Below are 14,740 nucleotides of genomic sequence, written 5' to 3'. Positions count from 1 at the left end.
TCATTCTATTCATTTAAACATATTTTATGCACTGTTCTATAACCATCTTTTGTATATCTCTGTTAAGTCAAATTATCAGTTGCTTTCTCAACAACATAGTTTTTAAAATCTTAGCTTCAGTTTACTCAGGTCAAAATTTAATAGCAAAAATTAAAGAGTTAAAAAATAATAACATTAAAATATAAAAATTTGAAACTAAAAAATTTTCTAATGCATTGACAAATGGATTAATGACAATAATCTTGTATATAATAATAAAGAGGTGTTTATTTTAATTCCTGAAAGTAATAATCCTTAGTTTAAAGCAAAACATACTGCTGAATTATTGGAATACAAGAATACAAATCAACTGATCAGAAAAAAAATAATTTAGATGATAAAATTACTCACAACAATACAAAGGCCATCTGTCAGATGGGGTTAAAATGTATGGAAAAATACACTATATTTATTAAAGAATCTGGTTCATATACTTTAATTATATCCTCCAAAATAGTGGGAGTTCAAAAAGTTACAAAATGGTTTATTAATGACATTTTACAATTTATAAGAAAATATTATGAATATAAAATTAGAATAAAAATAGTAAATTCATAAAGAAACTAAATACAACACAAAAATTATTGCATAGAACAATTTCAAAACATAAATTAAAAGTGAATAATTAATCAAAATAATAAAGAAATAATTAAACTGTGGGAGAGATGATAGAAGATTTAAGGGACACAGTTAATATTTCTTCAGAGGTAAAAAATAATGGAATAAATTCAATGTTGCCACCAACGATTTCTCGAAAAAGTAATGAAGATTTAAGCCAAGATTTCCCATTTTAAGATTATATGATGATAATTTTAGATATAATTATTATCTAATTAGAACACAAAAGAGTAGAAAAATAAATAAATGAAATTAGAAGTAGACTCCCGATCTGTGAAGAAATGTCAAAAGTTAGTTATTACCCCAATTCAGTAAATTTATATGAAAGGATTAAATACAGTTTAAGAATTGAATATCAATACAATTATTTTAATATATTATATTTATAGAACAGAGTATTTATGATACAGTACATGGTATCCATTATAATATTCTATTTTCATATTATTCACTTCCAAAAATTAATTTTTAATATTATTCAGTTTAAAAAAATTAATTTTAACATTATTCACTTCCAAAAATTAATTTTCAATATTTTTTTATTGTAACATTACTTTTTGATACACAACTAAAATAAGAATATTAAAACCAAGCCTTAAACAAAAACTTGATCATCTGTTTTTTTTATAGTGCTTTCTACAAAATAGCTGGAAATTTTGCTCTTTTAGTTCTTTTTTAATTTCCTTTCACATGTTTTAATTTATATGTAACTGGATCTCCTTACACAATAATTTTTGTTTCAAAGTTTTCTGTTGACCAATTAGCAATAAATAATTTTTCAAATATTCCTTTCAATTTTCTAATTCAAAATTTATCACCTATTTCCCATTTTTGTTTTATTATATACAGCGAAAACTATTTGTGATTGTTGTTATTATCTTCTATTGCTTTCATTACTATTGCTGAATGTTTTCTATTATTATACCCATCAACTAGTTCTTTAACAAAATCAGCTTATTTATTTTACCTTGATGAGCAAATTTTTTCTAACTTTATTAAATCTTGTATTAAATGTTTCAACCATTCAAGTCTTTAATTCTGAAAAATCTGCTAACAATTAAATTTATAGTTTTAAAAAATTGTTAAAAATTTTTATCATAAAATTCATTATAATATATGTTTTAATAATCTTAGTTACCTTAGTTTCAAATTTTTTCAAAACCATCTGAAATGTTTTTATTAGATTTATCTTTAACTTGGATATCCCCTGCAAATTCTGAAAAAACAGCAATTATAGTTAATAAATAATAATATCCTTTATTTATTTTTGAAATATCTTCCAAATTCCCACAATTCATCTCTACTAGATCTGTTTGATATAAATCATGTCTTCCAAAATAAACAATATTACTTCTTTTAAATTTTTTCTATCAATTTATTAATCATTTTTTGAATGAATATCATTAGGCTGTGACCCAGAACTACAAATTTTTAAAAATAATTTAGTTTCTTCATTTTTACAAACTGTACAAATATCCTCAATTCATTTTATTTCTTTATTTTGTTTTTCTAGTTGGATGATGAGTGTCAGTAATTTTTTTAGATTTCGAACACCAGATATGATTAAGGTTACCGATTTATTAAATTTAAAAATCACTAAATAAAAATACTTTTGTATTTACTGGAAAAGGTAGAGAATTTGATATACATGACATTTTTTTCGATTGGTTGACAGTAACTCTTTCATAAAGTTTATGGAATATACTTAAAGAAATATTGAAATAATAAAATGATATACATTTATTTATATTTTTACTGATAACAATAACTTTTTAAAAGATAAATACATACTCAAAATTTAGTATGTCTTACTCATTTCCTTTTATAAATGAAAATTCAAATAGTTGTTTATCACATACTTTTTAAAGTAAATTAAATTCCTCTACAGGTTAACTTTTTATTTGGTATTATTTATTATCTTATGTTCATTTTCTATAGCCGTACCATAAGTTGTAGTCCTTTTATTGAACTATGTTATAGTACTTGTATATTCAGATTCTGTAGCTTTAATTCATTTGCTATATATTTTTAGTAACATGTTTATTTAATTGTGTTAAAATATTTGTATAATTGGCTTTGGTCACATAGTCTACCTTATCTGACACTAATATAATTTCTAAATGTGTCGTTGTGACAGCAACATAGCCACTCAATGGATCAGCAAAATCAACATGTCTTATTAGTTTAAAACGAATTATAGTTTGTTGTTTTTAAATGTTACCTAATTCCTCATTAACTTCTTTGATATTATTTTAGATTGTTTGATTCTATTTCGCCTAAAATTATTCTTTATTAATTTTCAATATAATTCTTTATTAATTTTTTATTATATTTGTTTGCGAATTTTCAATTATATTTCTCCTAAAATTATTTTTTCTACTTCATGTCCATTAATGTTTGATTTGGATCCTTTTTTATTTCTTCCAATTCTCGAGATATTATTTTTTATTTTTAAAAATGTCCTTTTTCAAATGTAAAGTATCTATCATACTCTGATAGTAGTTTTAACACAAATAAACAACCAAAAATTAATTCATCAAAATTTTGTATTCATTTAACGTTGTAATATAGATCTATTGTACCAAACAGCTAATTAATTCTGCTGATATACCACCACCAAATGACCAAAGACAATATTTGTATTATTTCTTTCATATTAAGAATTCCATTGACTACCAACAATATCAGAATTATCTAAATTCACTATACAACATTGTTTAATTTTTGAATTATTAGGTAACTTGTAAATAAAAAATAACCTACAAATAGTTTAATTTTTTATTGCTTAACAAGGTTTCCTATATATCAATATTTGATAAAGGATAATTATGTATTTTAATTGTTTATTCAATTTTTACATTTATGATTTTCTTCCTGCAGCCTCTTTCTTCTCTATTGCTTTCCTTTTTTTGTCTTCCAATTGTATATCAGTTTCTTTCTTGGTTATTGCTGCATTAGCAAGAGTAGCTGCCCTAACAGCTAGTAAGATAGCAGTAGCTAAATACAGCAATGCACCCAATAATAAAGGAAACATTCCTCCTTCACGTTTTTTTCGGTTAAATGTTCAATGTTTTTTTGGCACAGTTCTACCTAGTGTTATAAGTATTTTTCCTCCAGTTTCTATCTATCTTTCTTTTTTGAACATCAGTTAAAAATTGTCAATACTATTTAAATGTTCATTATTCAGCTTAATTTAAACTCATTTAGGTTTACTTTTCACCAAAGAATGTTTAATACTAAAATTATTCTTTTACACAGATTAAAATTTTACATATATTTAATAAATTAAATCGATAAAATTAATTAAATATTTTTAAAAAATTGTAAAATTATATTATTCAAATATCTCTAAAATTATCTAAACCAACCTTATCTTATTTAAAATTTGTAATCCAAAACCATTTTCCTTAAGGCCCATCCCTGATTTTCTTTAACAATACATTATTCTTCCTACTTCTGTTGCTGGTGATTTTAGTTGTAATGTCGAATATTCATAATACATTCTTTCTTCTACATTTCTTTGAAGTTCTTTATCTGTTTCATGTCTTTCTTTCTAATTCTTTGTAATCTCTATAAAGGATATCACGTGTTTTTTCAAGTTTCATATAATTTAGTTATTCCTTGATCATGTATAGTTAATGTCTCTTTTAATTTTGTTTCTGGACCTCAATAATCATAATGAGGAAGATGTATGTCAAATGGTAATTATTAATTTCAGTATTTAAGAAACTTTAGGCACATTTCTCTGACTTTCAAAAAGTGTGAAATAAACTATTCAAAATTCTACTGAAATAAGGTATACATTTTCAGTTAGTAATAATATAATTTGTAAATTTATTAGTTAACGTTTTTTGTTCTAGTTTCTTCAGTATAATAATTTTCATAACCAGCTATTTTATTTCTATGAATAATGGCTAAGCTATCAATTAAGTCTCTAACATCATTCACCTAAATACGTTCACGTGGATTTCCTGTAATTTTTATTAAGCCTTTCCCAGTTTTTCAATTAACACTTGAGTCTAAATCTACTGGCCATTTTCATAAATAAGCATCAACAAATGCTTTTATCAAATTATCATATTTAATACCTCTACTTGATTTTATTTTCTTTGGTTTATTTCAGAACATAATACTACTGAATGAAATATTAATTCTTTATAGTTTGTTGAATTGGTACTATTAAATTTAGTACCAGTATCATCTGTAGTAAAATTTTTAGTTAATATATTCATAAAACAATCTACACCCTCATGCATCCATTCACTAACTGTTAATTTATCTCCATCAAATATTACTGGCAATTTAAAAACAAATTTAACTGTATAACAGGTCCAGAGCTAATAACTTGACTTTCACTATGATTGAAATATTTTAGCGTCATTTCACTTATGATTACTTTTTTTAATTTTGTTCTTCACCTTTTAACTTTATTCTATTTTTTACCTCTTTTATATTTATTGCACATTTCTTCTATTTCTGATTCACTTTATGTATAACCATATTATTAAGCTAGTGGTATTACAATATAGTCTTCTAAATATTTATGACAATTCAAACGGCCGATTTTTCTTTAATTCTCTATCTTCTTCTGCAGGTTTTAATACATCATCACCACAATCTTGAAATCCTTATTTTACATTTTCTATCACATCAATGACAGGTTGGTCTTTTTTTATCTATTTTTCACATTCGTTTATAGGTTGCTTCCCTTTTTTTATATATTGTTATTTTATTTCCTCCTTTATCTTCCTATTTTGTTTCGCATTTTTAACATTTAGGGTCACATTTCGCAAACAATCAGGAAAACAAATATATGAATAATTTATTATTTAATTTTTTATGTTTTTATTTTTTTGTTTTATGTTTTTAGATTTCTGTATTGCTAAAAAAATTTAGTTTTATTTCTGTGTTTATTAATTTTTCATTTTATATGAGTTTTAACAAATCCAAATTTATCATTACTCCAGCATTTACAACATATTTCTTTTAAACAATCAAATTTTAAGTCACCACCACAAATTCATTGTGTATATTATATAGATTTCTATCATCTTATCTGAAAAAATTTTTATAACATAAATTTTCTTCAACTCATTGTTTGGTGTGTCTGAAAACGTTTAAGCTAAATAAAATCATTCTTTTCATTTGTGTCCACATCTGGTAAAATATGTTTTATCTTTATCTTTATATTCAAGAATAAAATCATCAAATAAAACAACTACATTCTCTTGACTTTCATCTAATGGTATTATTTATCACTGTTATCAATAAAAGTAATAAAATCTCCATCTACATCTTTTAAGTTTTATTAACATATTGTTATAAAGTCCTTATATTTTTGTAGATCTAACATTTAGAATAAATAAATAATCTTGGAAGTAAAGTATAGTTATTAGCCATTAATATTGTTTTACCACAACTCATCATTCCTGTTAAGAACAACAAATAATGTTTTGTATAAGTTTGCTGTATTTATTCTTCACTTATTGTCTGGATTTTTTTTTCTGGTTCCCAATTAGTTTCCATTTAATGAAATAAGTTTTATTTATATTGAATAAGGCAGTTATTTCATTTAAAAAGTAATCTATGAGTTCTCAAAAAAAGATTATCTGTTCCTATAAGAGATACTTATAAAAATGTTGCAGTAGCTGGGTGTTATTCAATGTTTCTAACTCCAAATACTATTTTAAAAAGTAGCAATAACTACTACTGGGCGATATAGTTTAAAAGTTTATAAGTACTAATTCATTCTGTAAAACCTTATATATATATATATATATATATATATATATATATATATATATATATATATGAGTGTGTGTGTGTGTGTGTGTGTGTGTGTGTGTGTGTGTGTATGAAGGTGAAAATAATCAGTTGGTTAGTTTTTCTTTGCAAGGTAGTACTAAATTAGAAAATTTTTACTTAAAATGTAAGAATTGAAATTTTTCATCAAGGATTGTGGAATTAAAGTTTTAAGACTTATGATTCATTTCATAATTTTAAGTGAGTGAGACAATTAAAAGGAGATTTTGATAGAAACCTATATAATTAAAACACTAATTACCTTATTTGCTTTAGAAACATACCTAGACGAAAAAATTGTAATGTCACAAAATGTACTAAGAAGCTATGTTCTACTTTTAATGACAAAATTCCTAATGATGTTACAAATTATAAAATTTTTTATTGAAAAGGGAATCAAACCCACATTGCTCAGCATAGAATATAACTTACCAATTTTTCAATCAATATGAAAAAAGTTATCTGAATAGATTCTTTAATTTCTGTATTCATATTTATACATTTGCTTATTGAATGAGAAACTTTTAAAAGTTATATATATATACACACATCTGTGTGTGTGTGTGTGTGTGTGTGTGTGTGTGTGTGTGTATGTGTGTGTATGAAGGTGAAAATATTAAGTTGGTAAATGGTTGTACTCAATGGTTGTACTCAACCTATAGAAATTGTTTTGAATATCTGAGTGCTTTATTCTGCACAGAAGGGGAAATCTGAAAGATTTACAACATGATATTATATATATATATATATATATATATATATATATATATATATATATATATATATATATATATAATTTTATAATATCATGTTGTAAATCTTTCAGATTTCCCCATCTGGGCAGAATAAAGCACTCAGATATTCAAAACAATTTCTATGGGGTGAGTACAGCTCTGCTTCCCTTATCTAATGTGAAAATATTTAAATTTTATTTTCTAATATAATTTATGATTATACTTATATATAGTATACTATATATATATATATATATATATATATATATATATTATTTTCTAATATAATATGTAATTATACTTATATATATAATATACTTTGGCAATATATATTTTTATTATATATATATATTACAAAAGTATATTATATATAAGTATAATTATATATTATATTAGGAAATAAATTTAAATATTTTCACATTATATAAGGGAAGCAGAGCTGTACTCAACCCATAGAAATTGTTTTGAATATCTGATGGAAGAAACTGAAAAATCAGACTCTCTCTTTTCGATGATTGTAAAACATATTTAATTAGCAACTTTATGAATAATGTTATTATTTATTGGAAAATTTTAATTTAACATAAAATAATTTACTAAAAATGTTACAAATATACAATATATATATCGTTTTATAATATTGATAACTTGTATATCTGTAATATTTTTAGTAAATTATTTTATGTTAAATTAAAATTTTCCAATAAATAATAACATTATTCAGAAAGGTGCTAATTAAATATGTTTTACAATCATCGAAAAGAGTGAGTCTGATTTTTCAGTTTCTTCCATAATATCTATTCATTTAAGTGTCAGGAAGTCGTTTCTGAAAGTATTTGTATGGAGTGTAGCCATGTATGGAAGTGAAACATGGACGATAACCAGTTTGGACAAGAAGAGAATAGAAGCTTTCGAAATGTGGTGCTACAGAAGAATGCTGAAGATAAGGTGGTAGATCACGTAACTAATGAGGAGGTATTGAATAGGATTGGGGAGAAGAGAAGTTTGTGGCACAACTTGACTAGAAGAAGGGATTGGTTGGTAGGACATGTTTTGAGGCATCAAGGGATCACAAATTTAGCATTGGAGGGCAGCGTGGAGGGTAAAAATCGTAGAGGGAGATCAAGAGATGAATACACTAAGCCGATTCAGAAGGATGTAGGTTGCAGTAGGTACTGGGAGATGAAGAAGCTTGCACAGGATAGAGTAGCATGGAGAGATGCATCAAACCAGTCTCAGGACTGAAGACCACAACAACAACAACATCTATATGTTTCCATATAACTTGGAATAATCAAGTCAAATAAGCAGAATGCTTACCTATAAATTCGTTTAAACTAATCAAAGCAAGCTTTATGTTCCCAGCTTGTCAAATTACCGTAATTAAAAAGATTTAAAATAATTTTGCAAATATTATATTTAAGTTGTTTCTCTCTTGATTTATTATTTCTCAGAATAAATATTTTTGTCAAATTTAAATTCGACTCAGACTTTATTAATTGCTTATGTGTTCGACTTTATAAAACAAAAAATTTATGATTATTTTATAAATGAAAGAAACGAGTTTATGTTTTATATAGCTTGCGAATATTTAAATACTAGATTTTGGAGCTAATTTATAAGATAAAATAACTATTACATGTTTTAAAAATGAATTAATTGGGTTTATATTTTTAACAGGTTTGCATTTTAAGTTTACGTTCTTTTTTTAAATTTTTTAATTAGGTTTATTTTTGTAGATCTAATATTTTTCTGTAGGAGATTTTGTTACTCACTTAAAATTTGTACAACTGGGATTTCAATAATTTCATATTTGGTTAGAATTTATAATTAACTGATTTTCATATTTGGTTAAATTTGTAATTTTAGAGATTATTAATTTTTTCCTAGTAGTAGGTAGAATTTGGGCAGCCCAAAATCATTACAAAAATTCTTTGATTTTAACTGATTGTGATAAAAAATGAAGTGGTGCCACCAAATATCACCTTTAGTATGCCAAATAGCTATTTAGTGAGGGTAATTGTAAGTCCCTTTTCCAGTTTTTATCACCCTAAAGTAATAATGATGAACATCAATTCATTCGTACACACCTATTTACAGCTACATTTTAGTCATACCACCATTATCTGAATGACAAATTGTCTCATTTACTAAGAGATAGAGGGACTGGCCAGTACTTACCTCAGCTCAGTACAGCCGATAGATACACAAAAAACAGAACCGAAAATGTATATTCCTAGCTTTCAGAACAAATGTTCCTTCACCAGGGAGGAGAGAGGGGAAAGAAAGGGAAGAAGGGAAAGTGGATTCAGTTACAACCCAGGTTATGAAGCAACAGGGAAAGGAAAACAGGGAGGGTAGCAAGAATGAAGGAACATTTGTTCCGAAAGCTAGGAACGTAAATTTTCGGTTCTGTTTTTTGTGTATCTATCGGCTGTGGGTAAGTACTGGCCAGCCCCTCTATCTCTTAGTATTTGCTTCACATCTTTATATGAGATTTTCCATTAATCATTTAAATTGTCTCATTTGTATGTGTAATGTCATCTAGGCCACTTAATGGTCATTAAGCAATCTAGATAGCATTCTTACACATGTAGACTCATCTCATTAGTTTGTTTCCTTTATTAATAAAATATCATATCGTTATCATTGCCATCTGTATGTCGAAATAGGTAAAGTGGCATTGATAGACAGGAAGTCTTTAAATCTTTTCACATTAGATAATGGAAAGCAGAGATGTACGCTACCCATAGAAATTGTTTTGAATATCTGAGTGCTCTATTCTGCATAGAAGGGGAAATCTGGAAGATTTGTAACTTGATATTTTTCAATTATACAAAATATTATCAGAGGTGGCAGAAGCAATGAGTGACAGCAAATGATCTTGAAACTAACTAATTGTTGAATCCTGGACCTTGGGATCTGTAGTCTGATTCACACATGCAGCCACAGTACCACACTCAGAGTTTAAAACAGGTAATACATGAGTGAAATTTAGTTTCATAGCCAGGCGCTGGTGGCCGAGCAGTTCTAGGCGCTTCAGTCTGGAACCGCGCTACCGCTATGGTCGCAGGTTCGAATCCTGCCTAGGCCATGGATGTGTGTGATGTCCTTAGGTTAGTTAGGTTTAAGTAGTTCTAAGTTCTAGGGGACTGATGACCTCACATGTTGAGTCCCATAGTGCTCAGAGCCATTTGAACCATTTTTTTTTAGTTTCATAAAGAAAAAGTGAAGTGCCCAGAAAGGGGGGAGAAAACGAAATGACACTTCACAGATCAAGAAGCTATGTGATGTTGTTTCTGTGATTATAAAATCAAGTCAGATTTATGAAGAACTTAGCATTATGAGAACACCAGTCATTATGACGTTGCACCAACTCTGACCTGGATGCGTTCACTGATTCAGTTGGAAAGGGTGTCATGAAATAGTTTTATCGTTTCTTGTGGCAAGCTGGCTCCCAACTATTGTAAATTATGCTCGATATTGTGCATAATGTCACTGGGATGAAGTTGACACCCAAGGTTGTGTCACAGATGTTTTCTCAAGGACAGATCCATAAGTCCTACTCGCCATGGGAGTGCCTAATGATCATACAAACAGTTGACAGAGATATGCATGATGTGTGAATGTGCATTGCATGGAAAAACAGGATATTGTCACATGAGACGCAACACATGAGGATACAGGATGTCTGTGATGTACCATTATACTCTACAGGACATAATCTGAAATCATACTATATGGCTCCCATACTATGATGTCACGAGTAGCACCACCATGCCTCTCAAAAGTATTGGAAGAATGGGAACTCTCTTCAGGACGCCACCATACTTGCCGCCGATTGTTATCTGGGATATTTCAAAACCACAATTCATCACTGAATGCTATGTGATGTCATTCATCAGCAGTCCGTTCATGGCACCACAGCAAACACAACCATTTGTATTGTGGTGCTAATAGCAGCTTCCTAAGTCTTCAAAATGTGTTTCAGAAAGGTATACCTCTTACATAAACATTCCAGTTTCTTCTTTCATTTATGAGTAGTGCTGTATATGCTGTGCTGCAATTTATTTTTGTGTAATATAACCAGTATCTCATATTTCTGCGACAGCCATTTCCTGTGTTATCTAGAGGGAAAATCACAGGCAATATCCTCAATATGACAAATTACTGTAAAGTTTTCTATTTATTTACATAGATCTAATGTGTCAGACACATGAATTCACATTTTATAAACAGATAATTCACAATATTTTGAAACTTTATGGGTTTGTAAATAATAGTGTTTTGTACATACAGACCCACAGTCGTTGGTGAAATTATTGTAAGAAGTCATTTTCTGGCTTTGTTGTGTTATTTTGAAGCAAATACTTCATTTCATTGTTTGGCAATCAGCTAATTTCCTCTCCTTCGGCATTATGAAGCTACAACAAAGTAAAAGTAGTTATGTATGTTGTATGGCACGTATATACTGGGGAAGCAACATGTGATGGCGTCCCTAATAACAATTTTGTGTAGCAGGTATGAACATAGTTATTCTTGATGTGAAGTCCATATGTAATGTGGAAAAAATTTGTCACCTTGCCAGCATTCAACACATTAAAATATCTCAGTGTAACACTTATATGTGTTTTCACTTTGATTGCTACACTCATTCATTTTAATGTGTTGTATGCTGGCACAGTGACATGACCTAAGTGTGGTTTTTTTCCTATCTACATATGGACTTCAGATCAGGAATAGCTATATCTGTACCTACTATGTGAAACTCTTTCTTCCCCCACATATATACGCAAGCAATATATGTAACTATTTCTACTATGATGTAGCTTGATAACGCCCAGGGAGGCAAAATTAAATAATTGCTGATAATGAAATGAAGGGTTTATTTTAAAATAAAACTTGATCTAACACAGCTAACCAACTCCCTTCAAACCTTGTAATTTACCATGAGCAGATAGTATTTTATTGCCTTAGCCTCTGTAGATGACAAGCTGAAACCAAGAACACTGCCTCTGAACACTTCGTAAAATAAGAAATATCTGTTCAGAAACACTAAACTTTTGTGCTGTTCATGAGGTGTTTCAGGTATTAATCAAATTTTCAACTACTTTTCCGATACCTAAATTAATTTGTGTACTGGCTCAGGAGTTAATGAGTATATATCTTATATTTCATTAATTAAGAAAGAGAAGATGTACCATATGAAGTAATAACTACAATTGAAAAATTAAATGACCTCAATATTTAAACAATATGGCCCCAAGTGATATAGAAACTCCCTCATTCAGGATACTCATTAAGCAGGTGTTTCCATGAACAATAAAGAGCATACCAGGGAAATAATCATTACAACAGAATAGACAGTTCAGCTAAGCATAGCTATGCTTAAAGCTTTACTGAGTATTCTTGTGATTATTATTTGGTACAATGGTATTTTTAAAGCCTACTGTAGAAATTTATTTAGAAATAAGTACTAGAAAAACACACCAATTTTCAGTTAAGTTTCTCTTCCGAAATTGGTTTCAATATTGTTATTATGTAAGTAAGTTCTAATTGTTACAGTTGGTAATTTGTATGACTACCATATAGGTGAATAATTAGTTTCAGTTTCAATTAATACTGTTTCCTGTGTCCGTGTTCCTTTTGTAGATGTTTCTGCATTGAATACGGTTATGTGCATTGATACAAGCTGCTCTACTACACCAAAGCCTCGTCAAAGAAATACAAAAAATAAAAAGATATAACAATGTAATAACACAGCATGCGAAAATGACTTAAGCAGAGCACTTTGCATCATGTAGCACACCTAAATATACAAACCACTTGTGACATAAGTAATATTAAGTCCTTTTAATGACCTTTTTCATATGTTCACAAACATATCTATAGTAGTGTTGTAAATGTACAATGTCATTGTCTTTCAACACATAAACGTAAGAACAAATGTAAAAAGGCAAACCAGAATAAAAATGTCTGTGATGTATGACAGCCATAAAATGAGTACGATCTAGAGAATGGAAAATTTTATATTCATGGATCCATGGGTATCTCTTGTACAAATGGAAGAAGTAATATCCTGATGAAAAGGACTGCTTGGCTACAATCCTTTGTCTCACCTTATATAAACTTCTCCTACACGCCAGAGTACAGCGCTCAGTCCTCTGCTTCATACACTACTTACTGAGTGATCTTACCTTTAATTAGTCCACACTAAAGTGCGCGTCATTTATGTTGGCGGCCGAGTTTAGGTTCGTTCTGCGCATCTGACGTCACAAAACACAGTCAGCCAATGAACAGAGAACGACGTTGCCAGATCTCGACTACAGTGCAGAGCATGGACGAGTGTCTTCAGTTTTAGAAACGTTCAGTCATAAATAAAGTAATAGAACTAAAGCAATGTCTTGATAGCAGACTTTCTTTTATAGAATGTTTGGAAAAAGCATTCTTTATACCAATTTCTTCATATTCTATTAATTAATTAAACGAAACAGGCAATAAGACTCCTAATTCAGGCGACAGCAAGGAAAGGTGTTTGTATCAATCTCACGAACCGCTTTTTCGCAATAAAGAACAGCGGTAATTGTTTATTTCCTATTGTACTCCGACTAAGCATGAGTAATTCATAGTCATACCAACAGTGTTTGTCAGTATTTTGCGTGACTTGTTAGTCCTTATGGCGTTCCATAGTCACATGAGCTGCGTTAGCGTAACTGTTAAGGTGTTGGTCTTGGTGTTCTACGCGAAAGGTTATGAGTTCAAACCTTGTGGAGTGCTGAATATTTTCATTATTTAAAAACAATATCGAAGTGCCTTACTTCACGAATTAAATTCGTATGAGTGCAATTTTTTGAAATTTCTAGTGCTTTGTCTCTTCATTAACCCTTTCGCTGCTGCAGACACGTGCTCCCCGCATTCCGCGCTGTGCGTGATTTTGTCATCACTGCACTGTTTGCCTGTGCAACACATGGTGTTTCCACTGCTTTGACACACTTATCATTCGATTTCACAAAAACTATTTGGCCCAAAAATTTGATTTTTACACGTCTTCTTGACTGATACCTTCCCCCCATAAATGACTTAATTTTGTTTCGATGTTCAACGCAGTTACTATGCAGCATTAAATGTAGTAAACCATTGCACAAAATTTTGAAGAGTTTGCAGAGGTAAAAGTCCATAGCGTATACTTTCCGTATGGTCGATTTTAGTTGCCACAATGTTGAGAATGAAATGTGGACAAGATGCCTAAATTTCATATAAAATTTACTGTATAACAATATCTCATTTAATTTAAGTACAACATAGATGTCGTATGTAATATTGAGAAATATTCCGTCTTTCGCGACTGTAATAAAAGTTTTATTTACACCGGACGCGTTTGGCTTTATTTTAAAGCACTTCAATCAATGAAAGGTATGGTACTCATGTTCTATTTTTTGTTTTTGTTCCACAGTCGCAGTTTTACCAATGCTATTGAAATATATTCCTCTTCTGCAACTGTAATAAGTGACTTATTTAGACCAGATTCGTATCTCTCTTTTGAAGCA

At 28.9% G+C, this 14,740-nt stretch overlaps 1 protein-coding gene across 1 annotated transcript in view; it reads left to right on the top strand.

Moving 5' to 3' along the window:
• Positions 1-14,740, top strand: part of LOC126249446 (uncharacterized) — a 261,660-nt gene that overhangs the window by 107,069 nt on the left and 139,851 nt on the right. The gene's annotated exons all lie outside the window — the stretch shown is intronic.

This window comes from Schistocerca nitens, chromosome 3 (assembly GCF_023898315.1).
Source record: "Schistocerca nitens isolate TAMUIC-IGC-003100 chromosome 3, iqSchNite1.1, whole genome shotgun sequence".
Classification (NCBI taxonomy): domain Eukaryota; kingdom Metazoa; phylum Arthropoda; class Insecta; order Orthoptera; family Acrididae; genus Schistocerca; species Schistocerca nitens.
This window is presented reverse-complemented; position numbering and strand designations above follow the sequence as displayed.